The sequence below is a fragment of the Monodon monoceros genome, unplaced genomic scaffold (assembly GCF_005190385.1).
Source record: "Monodon monoceros isolate NGI ecotype Baffin Bay Population unplaced genomic scaffold, NGI_Narwhal_1 Super_Scaffold_18, whole genome shotgun sequence".
Classification (NCBI taxonomy): Eukaryota; Metazoa; Chordata; class Mammalia; order Artiodactyla; family Monodontidae; genus Monodon; species Monodon monoceros.
This window is the reverse complement of record NW_021703774.1, coordinates 108,565,451-108,579,018: the sequence shown is the minus strand read 5'-3', so window position 1 is coordinate 108,579,018 and position 13,568 is coordinate 108,565,451. Positions and strand designations below refer to the sequence as shown.

Sequence of the window (13,568 nt, the reverse complement as noted above, 5' to 3'; positions counted from 1 at the left end):
ATACACAAGCATTTGAAAAGCCAAGGGAAAAGACTGATCATTGAGGACTAAAAGTTCAGGAAGCCTTACAGAAGAGATACAATTTTACCTAAACTTTAGAAGATGGGCTAAAACTTAAACCAGAGAACATATATTATTTAACAATTAAACATTTAACAGGCTTGGGTTCAAAGTCTAAGCTGTAAGCCCTTGATCAAATTCATTAGTCTTTCAAAACGTAAATGTTCTCAACTGTAATGTATGAATGAATAGTAATATTACTGTTTACAAAAAGTAACTAATTTTAAAGCTTTTTCTCTGTAATTGATGGAACTTAAATACTAAAAATATTAATCTTCAAAAGGACAAATATTATAGAATATGGAGGAATACAGAAAGGGATTTCTATCTTTATAAATAGAATATACATTTTGTTGTAAAATATTTTTTTAACATCTTTATTGGAGAATAATTGCTTTACAATGGTGTGCTAGCTTCTGCTCTATAACAAAGTGAATCAGCCATACATATACATACATCCGTATATCTCTTCCCTCGTGCGTCTCCCTCCCACCCTCCCTATCCCACCCCTCTAGGTGAACACAAAGCACCGAGCTGATCTATCCGTGCTATGCAGCTCCTTCCCACTAGCTATCTAGTTTATGTTTGGTAGTGTATATATGTCCATGCCACTCCCTCACTTCATCCCAGTTTACCCTTCCCCCTCCCTATGCCCTCAAGTCCATCCTCTATGTCTGCATCTTTATTCCTGTGCTGCCCCTAGGTTCTTCAGAAGCAGTTTTTTTTTTTTTTTTTAGATTCCATATATATGTGTTAGCATATGATATTTGTTTTTCTCTTTCTGACTTACTTCACTCTGTATGTCAGTCTCTAGGTCCATCCACCTCACTACAAATAACTCAATTTCATTTCTTTTCATGGCTGAGTAATATTCCACTGTATATATTGCCACATCTTCTTTATCTATTCATCTGTTGATGGACACTTAGATTGCTTCCATGTCCTGGCTATTGTAAATAGAGCTGCCATGAACATTGTGGTACATGAATCTTTTTCAATTATGGTTTTCTCAGGGTATATGTCCAGTAGTGGGATTGCTGGGTTGTATGGTAGTTCTTTTAGATTTTTGAGGAACCTCCATACTGTTCTCCATAGTGGCTATATCAATTTACATTCCCACCAAGAGTGCAAGAGGGTTCCCTCTTCTCCACACCCTCTCCAGCGTTTATTGTTTGTAGATTTTTTGATGATGGCCATTCTGACTGGTGTGAGGTGATACGTCATTGTAGCTTTGACTTGCATTTCTCAAATGATTAGTGATGTTGAGCAAACTTTCATGTGCTTGCTTCTAATCTGTATGTCTTCTTTGAAGAAATGTCTATTTAGGTCTTCTGCCCATTTTTGGATTGGCTTGTTTGTTTGTTTTTGATATTGAGCTGCATGAGCTTCTTGTATATTTTGGAGATTAATCCTTTGTCCATTTATTCGTTGGGAAATATTTTCTCCCAAGAGTTGTCTTTTCATCTTGTTTATAGTCTCCTTTGCTGTGCAAAAGCTTTTAAGTTTCATTAGGTCCCACTTGTTTATTTTTCTTTTTATTTCCATTACTTTAGGAGGTGGGTCAAAAAAGATCTTGCTGTGATTTATGTCAAATAGTGTTCTTCCTATGTTTGCCTCTAAGAGTTTTATAGTGTCCGGTCTTACATTTAGGTCTTTAATACATTTTGAGTTTTTTTTTGTGTACGGTGTTAGGGGATGTTCTAATTTCAATCTTTTGCATGTAGCTGTCCAGTTTTCCCAGCACCACATACTGAAGAGACTGTATTTTCTCCATTGTATATCCTTGCCTCCTTTGTCAAAGATTAGTTGACCATAGGTGCATGGGTTTATCTCTGGGCTTTCTGTCTTGTTCCATTGACCTATATTTCTGTTTTTCTGCAGTACCATATTGTCCTGATTACTGTAGCTTTATAGTATAATCTGAAGTCAGGGAGTTTGATCCCTCCAGATCCGATTTTTTCCCTCAAGATTGCTTTGGCTATTTGGGATTTTTTGTGTCTCCTTACAAATTTTAAGATTTTTTTTGTTCTAGTTCTGTAATAAATGCCATTGGTAATTCAATAGGGATTACATTGGATCTGTAGATTGCTTTTGGTAGTATAGTCATTTTCACAATGTTGATTCTTCCAATCCAAGAACATGGTATATCTCTCCATCTGCGTGTATCATCTTTAATTTCTTTCATCAGTTTCTTATAATTTTCTGCATACAGGTCTTTTGTCTCCTTAGGTAGGTTCATTCCTACGTATTTTATTCTTTTTGTTGCAATGGTAAATGGGAGTTTCCTTAATTTCTCTTTCAGATATTTCATCATTAATGTATAAGAATGAAAGAGATTTCTGTGCATTAATTTTGTCTGGCTGCTTTACCAAATTCATTGATTAGCTTTAGTAGTTCTCTGGTAGCATCTTTAGGATTCTCTATGTATAGTATCATGTCATATGCAAATAGTGACAGTTTTACTTTTATTTTCTGATTAGGATTCCTTTTATTTCTGTTTCTTCTCTGATTGCTGTGGCTAAAACTTCCAAAACTATGTTGAATAAAGGTGGTGAGAGTGGGCAACCTTGTCTTGTTCCTGATCTTAGTGGAAACGGTTTCAGTTTATCACCATTGAGAATGATGATGGCTGTGAGTTTGTGATAATTATGGCCTTTATTATGTTGAGGTAAGTTCCCTCTATGCCTATTTTCTAGAGGGTTTTTGTCATATGTGGGTGCTGAATATTTTCAAAAGCTTTTTCTGCATGTATTGAGATGATCATATGTTTTTTTCCTTCAATTTGTTGATATGGTTTATCACATTGATTGACTTGTGTATATTGAAGAATCCTTGCATTCCTGGGATAAACCCCACTTGATCACGGAATATGATCCTTTTAATGTGCTGTTGGATTCTGTTTGCTAGTATTTTGTTCAGGATTTTTACATCTATGTTCATCAGTGATATTGGCTAGTAGTTTTTGTGTGGCATTTTTTTCTGGTTTTGGTATCAGGGTGATGCTGGCCTCATAGAATGAGTTTGGGAGTGTTCCTTTCTCTGCTATATTTTGGAAGAGTTTGAGAAGGATAGGCATTAGCTCTTCTCTAAATGTTTGATAGAATTCACCTCTGAAGCCATCTGGTCCTGGGCTACTGTTTGTTGGAATATTTTTTATCACAGTTACAATTTCAGAGCTTGTGATTGGTCTGTTTATATTTTCTATTTCTTCCTGGTTCTGTCTCAGAAAGTTGTGCTTTTCTAAGAATTTGCCCATTTCTTGCAGGCTGTACATTTTTTTTTTTTTTTTTTTTGCTGTATGCGGGCCTCTCACTGTTGTGGCCTCTCTCGTTGCAGAGCACAGTCTCCAGATGCGCAGGCTCAGCAGCCATGGCTCACGGGCCCAGCTGCTCCTTGGCATGTGGGATCTTCCTGGACTGGGGCACAAACCCGTGTCCCCTGCATCGGCAGGCAGACTCTCAACCACTGCGCCACCAGGGAAGCCCCCAGGTTGTACATTCTATTAGCATATACTTGCTTGTAGTAATCTCTCATGATCCTTTGTATTTCTGCAGTGTCATTTGTTACTTCTCCCTTTTCATTTCTAATTCTATTGATTTGAGTCTGCTCCCTTTATTTCTTGATGAGTCTGGCTAATGGTTTATCAATTTTGCTTATCTTCTCAAAGAACCATCTTTTAGTTTTGTTGATCTTTGCTATCATTTCCTTCATTGCTTTTTCTTTTATTTCTGATCTGATGTTTATTTCTTTCCTTCTGCTACCTTTGGGGGGTTTTGTTCTTCTTTCTGTAATTGCTTTAGGTGTAAGTTTAGTTTGTTTATTTGAGATGTTTCTTGTTTCTTGAGGCAGGATTGTATTGCTATAAAGTTCCCTCTTTGTACTGCTTTTGCTGCACCCCATACGTTTAGGGTCATTGTGTTTTCATTGTCATTTGTTTCTAGGTACTTTTTGATTTCCTCTTTGATTTCTTCAGTGATCTCTTGGTTATTTAGTAGAGTATTGTTTAGCCTCCATGTGTTTGTATATTTTACAGATTTTTTCCTGTAATTTATATCTAGCCTCATAGTGTTGTGGTCAGAAAGGATACTTGATAAAATTTCAATTTTCTTAAATTTACCACGGCTTGATTTGTGACCCAAGATATGATCTATCCTGGAGAATGTTCCATGAGCACTTGAGAAGAAAGTGTAATCTGCTGTTTTTGGATGGAATATCCTATAAATATCAATTAAGTCCATCTTGTTGAATATATCATTTAAAGCTTGTGCTTCCTTATTTGTTTTCATTTTGGATGATCTGTCCATTGGTGAAAGTGGGTGTTAAAGTCCCCTACTATGATTGTGTTACTTTCAATTTCCCCTTTTATGGCTGTTAGCATTTGCCTTATGTATTGAGGTGCTCCTACATTGGGTGCGTATATATTTATAATTATTATATCTTCTTGGATTGATCCCTTGATCATTATGTACTGTCCTTTCTTGTCTTTTGTAGCATTCTTTATTTTAAGGTCCATTTTATCTGATATGAGTATTGCTATCCTGGCTTTCTTTTCATTTCTATTTGCATGGAATATCTTTTTCCAACCCCTCACTTTCAGCCTGTATGTTTTCCTAGGTCTGAAGTGGGTCTCTTGTAGACAGCATATATTTGGGTCTTCTTTTTGTATCCATTCAGCCCATCTGTGTCTTTTAGTTGGGGCATTTAATCCATTTACATTCAAGGTTATTATTGATATGTATGTTCCTATTACCATTTTTTTTTTAATTGTCTTGGGTTTGTTATTTTAGGTCTCTTTCTTTTTTTTGTTTACTGCCTAGAGATGTTTCTTTAGCATTTGTTGTAGAGGTGGTTTGCTGGTGTTGAAATCTCTTAGCTTTTGCTTGTCTGTAAAGGTTTTAATGTCTCCATCAAATCTGAATGAGATTCTTGCTAGGTGGAGTAATCTTGGTTGTGTTTTTTTCCCTTTCATCACTTTAAATATATCCTGCCAGTCCCTTCTGGCTTGCAGAGTTTCTGCTGAAAGATCAGCTTTTAACCTTATGGGGATTCCTTTGTATGTTAATTGTTGCTTTTCCTTTGCTGCTTTTAATATTTTTTCTTTGTAATTAATTTTTGATAGTTTGATTAATATGTGTCTTGGCATGTTTCTCCTTGGATTTATCCTCTATGGGACTCTGCTTCCTGGACTTGATTGCATCTTTCCTTACCCATATTAGGGAAGTTTTCAACTATAATATCTTCAAATATTTTTTTAGCCCCGTCTTTTTTCTCTTCTTCTTCTGGGACCCCTATAATTCAAATGTTGGCACGTTTAATGTTGTCCCAGAGGTCTATGAGATTGTCCTCAATTTTTTTCATTCTTTTTTCTTTATTCTGCTCTGCAGTTTTTATTTCTACTATTTTATCTTCCACATCACTTATCCGTTCCTCTGCCTCCTTTATTATGCTATTGATTTCTTCTAGAGAATTTTTAATTTTATTTATTTTGTTGTTCATCATTGTTTGTTTGCTCTTTACTTCTTCAAGATCCTTGTTAAATGTTTCTTGTATTTTCTCCATTATATTTTCAAGATTTTGGATCATCTTTACTATCATGACTCTGAATTGTTTTTCAGGTAGACTGCCTATTTCCTCTTCATTTGTTTGGTCTGGTAGGTTTTACTTTTGTCCTTAATCTGCTGCATATTTCTCTGTCTTCTCATTTTACTTAACTTACTGTGTTTGGGGTGTCCGTTTTGCAGGCTGCAGGTTTGTAGTTCCTGTTGTTTTTGGTGTCTGCTCTGAGTGGGAAATGTTGGTTCAGTGGATTATGTAGGCTTCCTGGTAGAGGGGATTGATGCCTGTGTTCTGGTGGATGAGGCTGGGTCTTGTCTCTCTGGTGGGAAGGACAATGTCTGGTGGTGTGCTTTGGGGTGTCTGCAAACTTATTATGATTTTAGGCAGTCTCACTGCTAATTGGTGGGTTTGTATACCTGTCTTGCTAGTTGTTTGGCATATGGTGTCAAGCACTGTAGCTTGCTGGTTGTTGGGTGGAGCTGGGTCTTAGCATTGAAATGGAGATCTCGGGGAGAGCTTTAGTCATTTGATATTATGTGGGCCCAGGAAGTCTCTGGTGTTCCAATGTCCTGACCTTGGCTCTCCCACCTCAGAGGCTCAGGTCTGACACTGGCCAGAGCACTAAAACCGTGTCAGCTACACGGCTGAAGCAGAGCACTACTTGAATGAGCACGGGAAAGAACGTCTCATGTACCAAGACTTTGTCAGGGCCTTCGCAGCTGAGCCTCTGTAAAATAAATTTTTAAACAATAAAAATAATTATTGTATCCCAACTATTGGACAAATAATGTCATCAGAATATACTAAATGACAAATTGATGTTACTATTGTTGACCAATTTTTCCATTGCTCAGTACACAGAGAATTGTGCTTTCCTGCCTCTTTGAAGTTAGGTATGGCCATGTGATTAGTACTGGCAAATAAAATGTGAATGGAATTCTTTCTTAAAATAAAGCATTTAATTAATTGTGCTCAATTCTCCAATCTTCTTCTGTCATAGCAAATCTCTAAGACTGTTGTTGAGATGGAATAATTAAATAATTTTAAAACATTAATTAATCTGGTTATTTGAGCCAAAGACCTCTGACCCAACTGCATTAAACATGAACAAGAACCAAGATTTGGGAGTTATTTGTTGATGCAACATAATTTAAACTATATCAACTGATATAGGCTATAACATTGTGTGTCATAAATGGGATAACAGTCTATTAAAAGAGAAGTTAATCTTTTATCTAGGGCTGAACAGACATGATAAATCAAGAATAAAACAGTAAAGTTGAGATATATAATAAATGATGCCATAATTTTATCCTTCTAATGAAAATAAAGTCAATAGTATTCTTGAGAATACACATATTAAATAATTTATCATCTTAAAAAATTATTTTCTAAGCTTTTAAAAACCTTCCAGGTTTCATGTTCCCTTCCCTCTAGGGGTTTACAGTCTAAGACCTAAAATATAGTACAGACATAAGCATAAAGCAAATAAATTCTGTTAAATATATCAATATCCTATGTATGGTGAAAGGCATGATAAAAGGCACAATTAGTAGTGAAAGCCACATGATTATACAGACCTAAATGCTCTATAAATAAGAGAGTAAAAGGTATTTTTGGAGAAAGAAGATATGGATATTTGAAAAAAATAAGAGTATAGGGCTGGGACACAAGAAGTTAGTAGCAGAAATATATTGAACTTTGAAATGATATGTACTTTTTTATTTAAGTAGAGATGTGAACTATTTATTGTAGCAGAAGAAATGACAACAAACACTGTATGAGTGTACTTTCTGTAGCAATAAGTGGTTAATTGTACAATATAGATCTCTTATTAAATTAATTTATATTTCACTATGAATTTAAGTATTACATTAATGACAATTGTAATGAACTCATTAAATGTGAAAGTCAATATTAATTTATTATCAGAACACTCTTAGTGAATTACACTGACAGGTGAGGCTAAATGGTATAATATTATTTATTTGATTATTTCATAATCTATGTGCAGATTATAAAGGAGTTTCTGATTGCTGAACTTCTTATTTCAGTTATAATTACCTGATACTGAAGTATACTATACTAAAGTAGCTTTTCATTGGAAAATTATAGCATCACCTTTTATGACTATCCTTACTGCCTCTTTTCATGCAGAGCATTTATATGTAAAGTCTTTTTTCAGTATTGAGGTCAATTGGTGTATAATATTATGTTTAAAAAAACATAGTTTCTAACTGTCATTTTCAAAAAAGAGCATCACAAAACTAGTTCTCTTAAGAAGGAATGTTTTATTAATGAAGTATTTCAAATGAAATATATATATATATATATATATATTCAGTGAAAGGAAGTGAGTTTTTCTTACTTAGAAATATTTAACATAAAAATATAAATTATTGAATGAGAGCAGGTTATATGTTTATGAATGTAGAAAGAGATCTTGCCATATTAAGTCTTGCTAACAATCAGAAGTTCACATATTGTTACATATTTTAAAACACAGTTAATATCTTCTTCACACTGGGAAAATATTTCTACATTTTATATTGGGGGAGGTGTTCAATTTATTTGCATGAAGAATAGTGTAAAAGGCATACCTGTTTATTGCTAATTTTACCTACATTAAAGAATTTTATTTTTTTATGCTATAATCAGCTATATATTTTAAAAAATAACAAAAACCTTATTCTTGGCTACCTCTATTACTTATATTCCATTCTTAGAAAGAAATTACTGGACAACATTTTTAGAATGATGACTTATTTTTACACATATATTATGCAAGGTGAAGAAGAGAACTTTCCCAGGAATAAACTATCCTCCCCAAAGCAAGTGAAGATTTCCTCCAATTTTGTTCCTTGTAGTTGAGCATTATTAGGAAATCCTCACAGATCTTACAACTGGTTCACGTTTCTATTAAGAGACTACAGATATGGTATTAAGTTTGGACTTAGAGAGCTGTAAGAAAAATTCTAACCATGTCTCCATACATTAAAAGCACCAACAAACATCATTTTATTTTAGGCACTTTATTATAAAACAAGTAGAAGAGAATTATTTAAACTGTGCAAGATTTTAATGTACAATTTTTCTAAAATAACTATGTTATTTCTAGGGTCCATGCATTTGTACTTGTTTCTATTCTGGAAGATTATTTTTATTTCTCACCTTGAGGATCCATGTTCTGAGCAAATTCTCCCCATTTGTAAACTTAAGTGCAAACCATCATCTCCTCTGGCCTGGACTATTGCAATATCACCTCAGAGGTTTCTCTGTTTCTGTTCTTGCTCTTTTGCCATCTTTTTCCACACAATAACAAGAGGGATCTCTTAATGACATCACCCAACTGTTTAACTTCCCTCCTCTCCAGAACTTCTCCTAACACTTTGAATGAAAAATCCACAGTCTTTATTTTACTAGCACTCAGCATATTATAATCTGGCTCTTCACTATCACTCCAAATTCACCTTCTTGCTATTCCTCAAAGCTGGCAAATTCCAGGTCTCTTTTTGTAGTAATCTCTCACTAGAACTAGACAAGCCTTAATCAAATCATTTAAGTTTCTGCTCAATGCCATCTCCTCTGAGAGGTCTTGCTTGTGATTCTGCCTAAAATAGTAGAAAACCTCATCACTGTCTATTCCTTTAGCCTGCTTTATTTTCTTCATAGCACTTACTACTTATTGAAATTATATATTTTGTTTAGTTTTGTTTTTCACTTTTTATGGTCTATCTCCTGGACTGAAATATATGCTCAGAGTGTAATGACTTTATTAATCTATCTGCTGCTATCCCCAGTGTGTAAAAGAACATGTGGCACATATGTTCTCAGTTTATAGTCCCTGAATGAAAAAAAGAAATGAGAATCTCTAATTCCATGAAACCTTTTCTAACAAACTCCCACCCTCAACATACATCAGTTAAACAGAGGTAATGATTCCTCTCTTTATCCCAAGTTGGCATAAAAATTAACTTTTATTGAATAGTCACTGTGTGCCAGGCAGTATCTAAGACTTTTACCTACATTGTTTTATATAAACTCACAACTACTCTGTTGTAGTAACTTCTTATTCTTCTTCTTTTCCTCCTCCTCCTCCTCTTCTTCTTCTTCCTAGCCCATTGTCACACAACAAGCAAGTGGCAGAGTCAGGAATCAATCCTAGGTAGTCTGGCTCCAGAACTGGACTTTAAAACCATCACGTTACACTACCTCTTTTTAGGGAAATCATCACAGTAGTTTGCAATGGTTTGTTTGCAGATTAATATCACTATACTGTGAGCTCTCCTGGGGAAAAGGCATGATTATTTCAACACAGCACAAGCACAATGGTGGTAACTGAGAGAGTGAATGAAGAATTATCTATACTTAGACAGCAACCAATGAACCCATACAATCTAAAGTCAAAACAAATGCATTTTTGTCAGACTGTCAGTGAGACCAATGAGGAACCTATAGTTTACCTGAAGAACAGATAAATTTACTATCATGAAAGTGTTCAGAACAGATATTAATCATGCACCCCTTCAATCTATAAATGTTTATAAACAGCCACATGGGCAGAAGAATTCCAAGAATATTCTTTGAAATTCAGACATAAAACATTACTAAGAACACTTGGAGAAGCCAGATAAATCCTCATTTCATCCTGGTGATATTCCTCTTTTCTTTCTTTTTTTTTGGTAATTCTTTGTGGAGATATAGATGGAATATAACTTGATTTTACTAATGAACTTCAGACTTATGTTATAGATTTCCTTTCAACACTTGGACCTCTCTGACCCTAACATTATGCAGTGAAGTTAGAAGCACCAAACACTTTGAATACAGGAAAATGTGAAAATGTGAACAGGCAAAAATCTGCTCTATGTGTCTGAACAACTAAAGGGAAAACATGTCTACTGTTTTTCCCAAGACTCTTTGTATGTGTCAGAGATGCATCTCAGGTCATCTATGATACAGAGTATTATTGGGTGATCTAGCCTAGCTAAGGAAAGGCAAGATGAAGTGCAGCCTCACTGTCTAGTCTGGGGCATATGAACCAGGTACTCAAATGCTATCAGTATTCTTACAGAGTTTTATGTGTTTATTCTTAGTATATGTCATTTATGTCCACTAACAAGGGAGGAGAATAATTGTGTTAAACACCTGAAAAATTAAATCCAAAAATGCCCTTCATAATAGTGGCTCTGTTCACAATTCAAAAGCAGTCAATTAATTTTATCAGTCAAGTGGGAGAGAATTTTTTTTTTAAAGCATACTTTAGGTAAAATTTTTATTAATCAATTTTGGTTTAAATGATGTTACAATGAGATCATCTTTGGTATTTGAAATTCTTTAACTAATTTAGGAAGTTTACCATAATGCCTCAACCAGAAATATGTATTGAGTACAGTATATATACAGTAGTGAACAGTATATATACAGTATATATTTTTAGATATAAAGCAATACTAAGAAAAGTTTGAACAAGAGAAGTATATTCCTTCTCCAGGAGAATACATTTCAAAATATCTGTAGTAAAGAACCAGATTTTTGGTTGTTTCCTTTTCTCCCCAGTACCTCAGGTACCAATATTTTTGTTAAAAATAATGAAATAACTACAAAAATAAAATGAAAATGCAAAGACATATGAAATGCAAACCCAAATTATTTATTTTTAGATTTAATGAACATAAAGCTGCATTTCAATAAATATAACCACAAGAAATATTACATAGAAAAATGACTATAAAATTTCTGTAAATTGTTTACTTAAAATGTGTATATGGGTGATTAATATAGACAAGAACTATTGTATTGATAATCTTTTCTTCAATTGTAACTAAGCAAAAAGTTATGTATAAAAAACTCTTATCTCAAATATAGTTTTTGCACATTTTTAACCACCACCATGCAAATCAATATTTAAAGTTTTTGATGTAATAAATGAACTTGCTTCTTACTTCCTTATTTATCTAATGTAAACTGCATGAATACATTTCTAAATTTTAGTCTACATTTTTGTTCTTATTTCATCACACACCATAACAAATAGTTAAAATGTAGTATGAGAATATAACTTCTCTACAAATTCTTACTGCTGTGGCCTCCCCAACTCCCTTCTTTGGCTCCTCAGTTCTGCAAGCCCTTAAATCTGGGTTATCTCTCTGGCATTGCAGGCTAGACATGCTTCTAGTAGTTAGTTCCTGTAAGTGTACAGGTCACCTTGTTTGTTATCCTCGTCATATGGCTTGCATTTCTTCATTGTTTTCCAATGTCTGGAATGTTGTTTCGTATTTTCTCCTCTTTCCTTTGTTGTTGAAGAAGAGCGTAGATTTGGTCTTGCTATACCACCTTGGCTGAAAATGAAAAGTACTACACCACACATGTTTTGTTGTTTCAGATATTTATTGTTAGTTCCTTCAAAATATTTTCTGTTTTTATTTCCTATTTGTACCTTGAATTATTTAGAAATGTATTATTTTATATCAGGCAGTTGGGTTTTTCTGATTCTATTTTCATTATTGATTTCTAGATAAATTCCACTCTCATCAAAAAACATAACTGGATAATTTCAAGTTTTTGGATTATGTTGAGGCTTTCAATTAGCAATAATTGTGCATCGGATAAACCTCATTGGCTACGATACTGCCACTGCACAAAGCTATGTTGAGGCTTTCTTTTCAGCCTAGCATATGGGTAAATTTTATACATGTGTAATTAAAAATATATATTCTGTTGTTCTCAGTGAAATGTTTTCTACATATCAATTAGATTGTGCTTAAAAATATAGTTGTTTATATCTTCTAATTTTTTGTGCGCACATTTCTTCTGTCAGTTATAGAAGGAAGTGTGTTAAATGATTGTGGATTTCCTCTTTTCTCCTTTTTGTTCTGTAATATGAATTTATGATATTTGAGATTGTAATATCTTTCTATTGAATTGACTTTTTAAATATTTTAATATGGCCCTCTTATCTCTAGTAGTGCTCTTACCCTGAGGTCTATTTTGTCTTATATTAGTATAGCAACACCAACTTTCTCTTTGTCAATGTTTCATGCTATCATTTTCCAACATTTCTCTTTCAACTATTTTGTGTTCTTATACAAAAAGTATGTCTCATAAGCAATATATAGTTGTTTTTTTTAATAGATCTTTATTGGAATATAATTGCTTCACAATACTGTGTTTGTTTCTGTTGTACAACAAAGCGAATCAGTCACATGCATACACATGTCCCCATATCCCCTCCCTCTTGAGCCTCCCTCCCATCCTCCCTATCCCACCCCTCTAGGTTATTGCAAAGCACTGAGCCGATCTCCCTGTGCTATGCTGCTGCTTCCCACTAGTCAACTATTTTACATTTGGTAATGTATATATGTCGATGCTACTCTCACTTCACTGCAGCTTCACCCTCCACCCCATGTCATCAAGTCCATTCTCTATGTCTACCTCTTTATTCCTGCCCTGCAACTAGGTTCATCAGTACCAATTTTTTTTTCTTTTTAAAAAAAATTCCGTATATATGCATTAGCATACGGTATTTGTTTTTCTCTTTCTGACTTACTTCATTTTGTATGACAGACTCTAGGTCCATCCACCTCACTACAGATAATTCAATTTTGTTTCATTTTATGGCTGAGTAATATAGTTGCTTTTTACCTTCACCATCTTAGTCTTTTACTTGATGAATTTAACCTATTTACATTTAATGTATTAACTGATATAGCTGTATTTATGTCTGCCATCCTACAATGTTTCTTTTTTACTGTTTTCTTTCTGACTTTTGATTTAGCAAAATATTTTTTTTCTTAAATGAACTCTTTAGTTATATATTCTGTAACTATTTCTAGTGACTTCCCTAGAGATTATAGAACTCATCCTATACTTACGACAGGCTAAAACAAGTTATTTTACCACTTTCTTGCTACTGCATAAACCATAGACCTTTTAACTCCATTTACTCCACT

At 34.0% G+C, this 13,568-nt stretch overlaps 1 pseudogene; it reads right to left on the bottom strand.

Annotated features, from left to right (window-relative positions):
• Positions 1–12,115: 12,115 nt before the first annotated feature.
• On the bottom strand, positions 12,116–12,264 carry LOC114900186 (annotated as a pseudogene).
• Between the last annotated feature and the right edge of the window lie 1,304 nt (positions 12,265–13,568).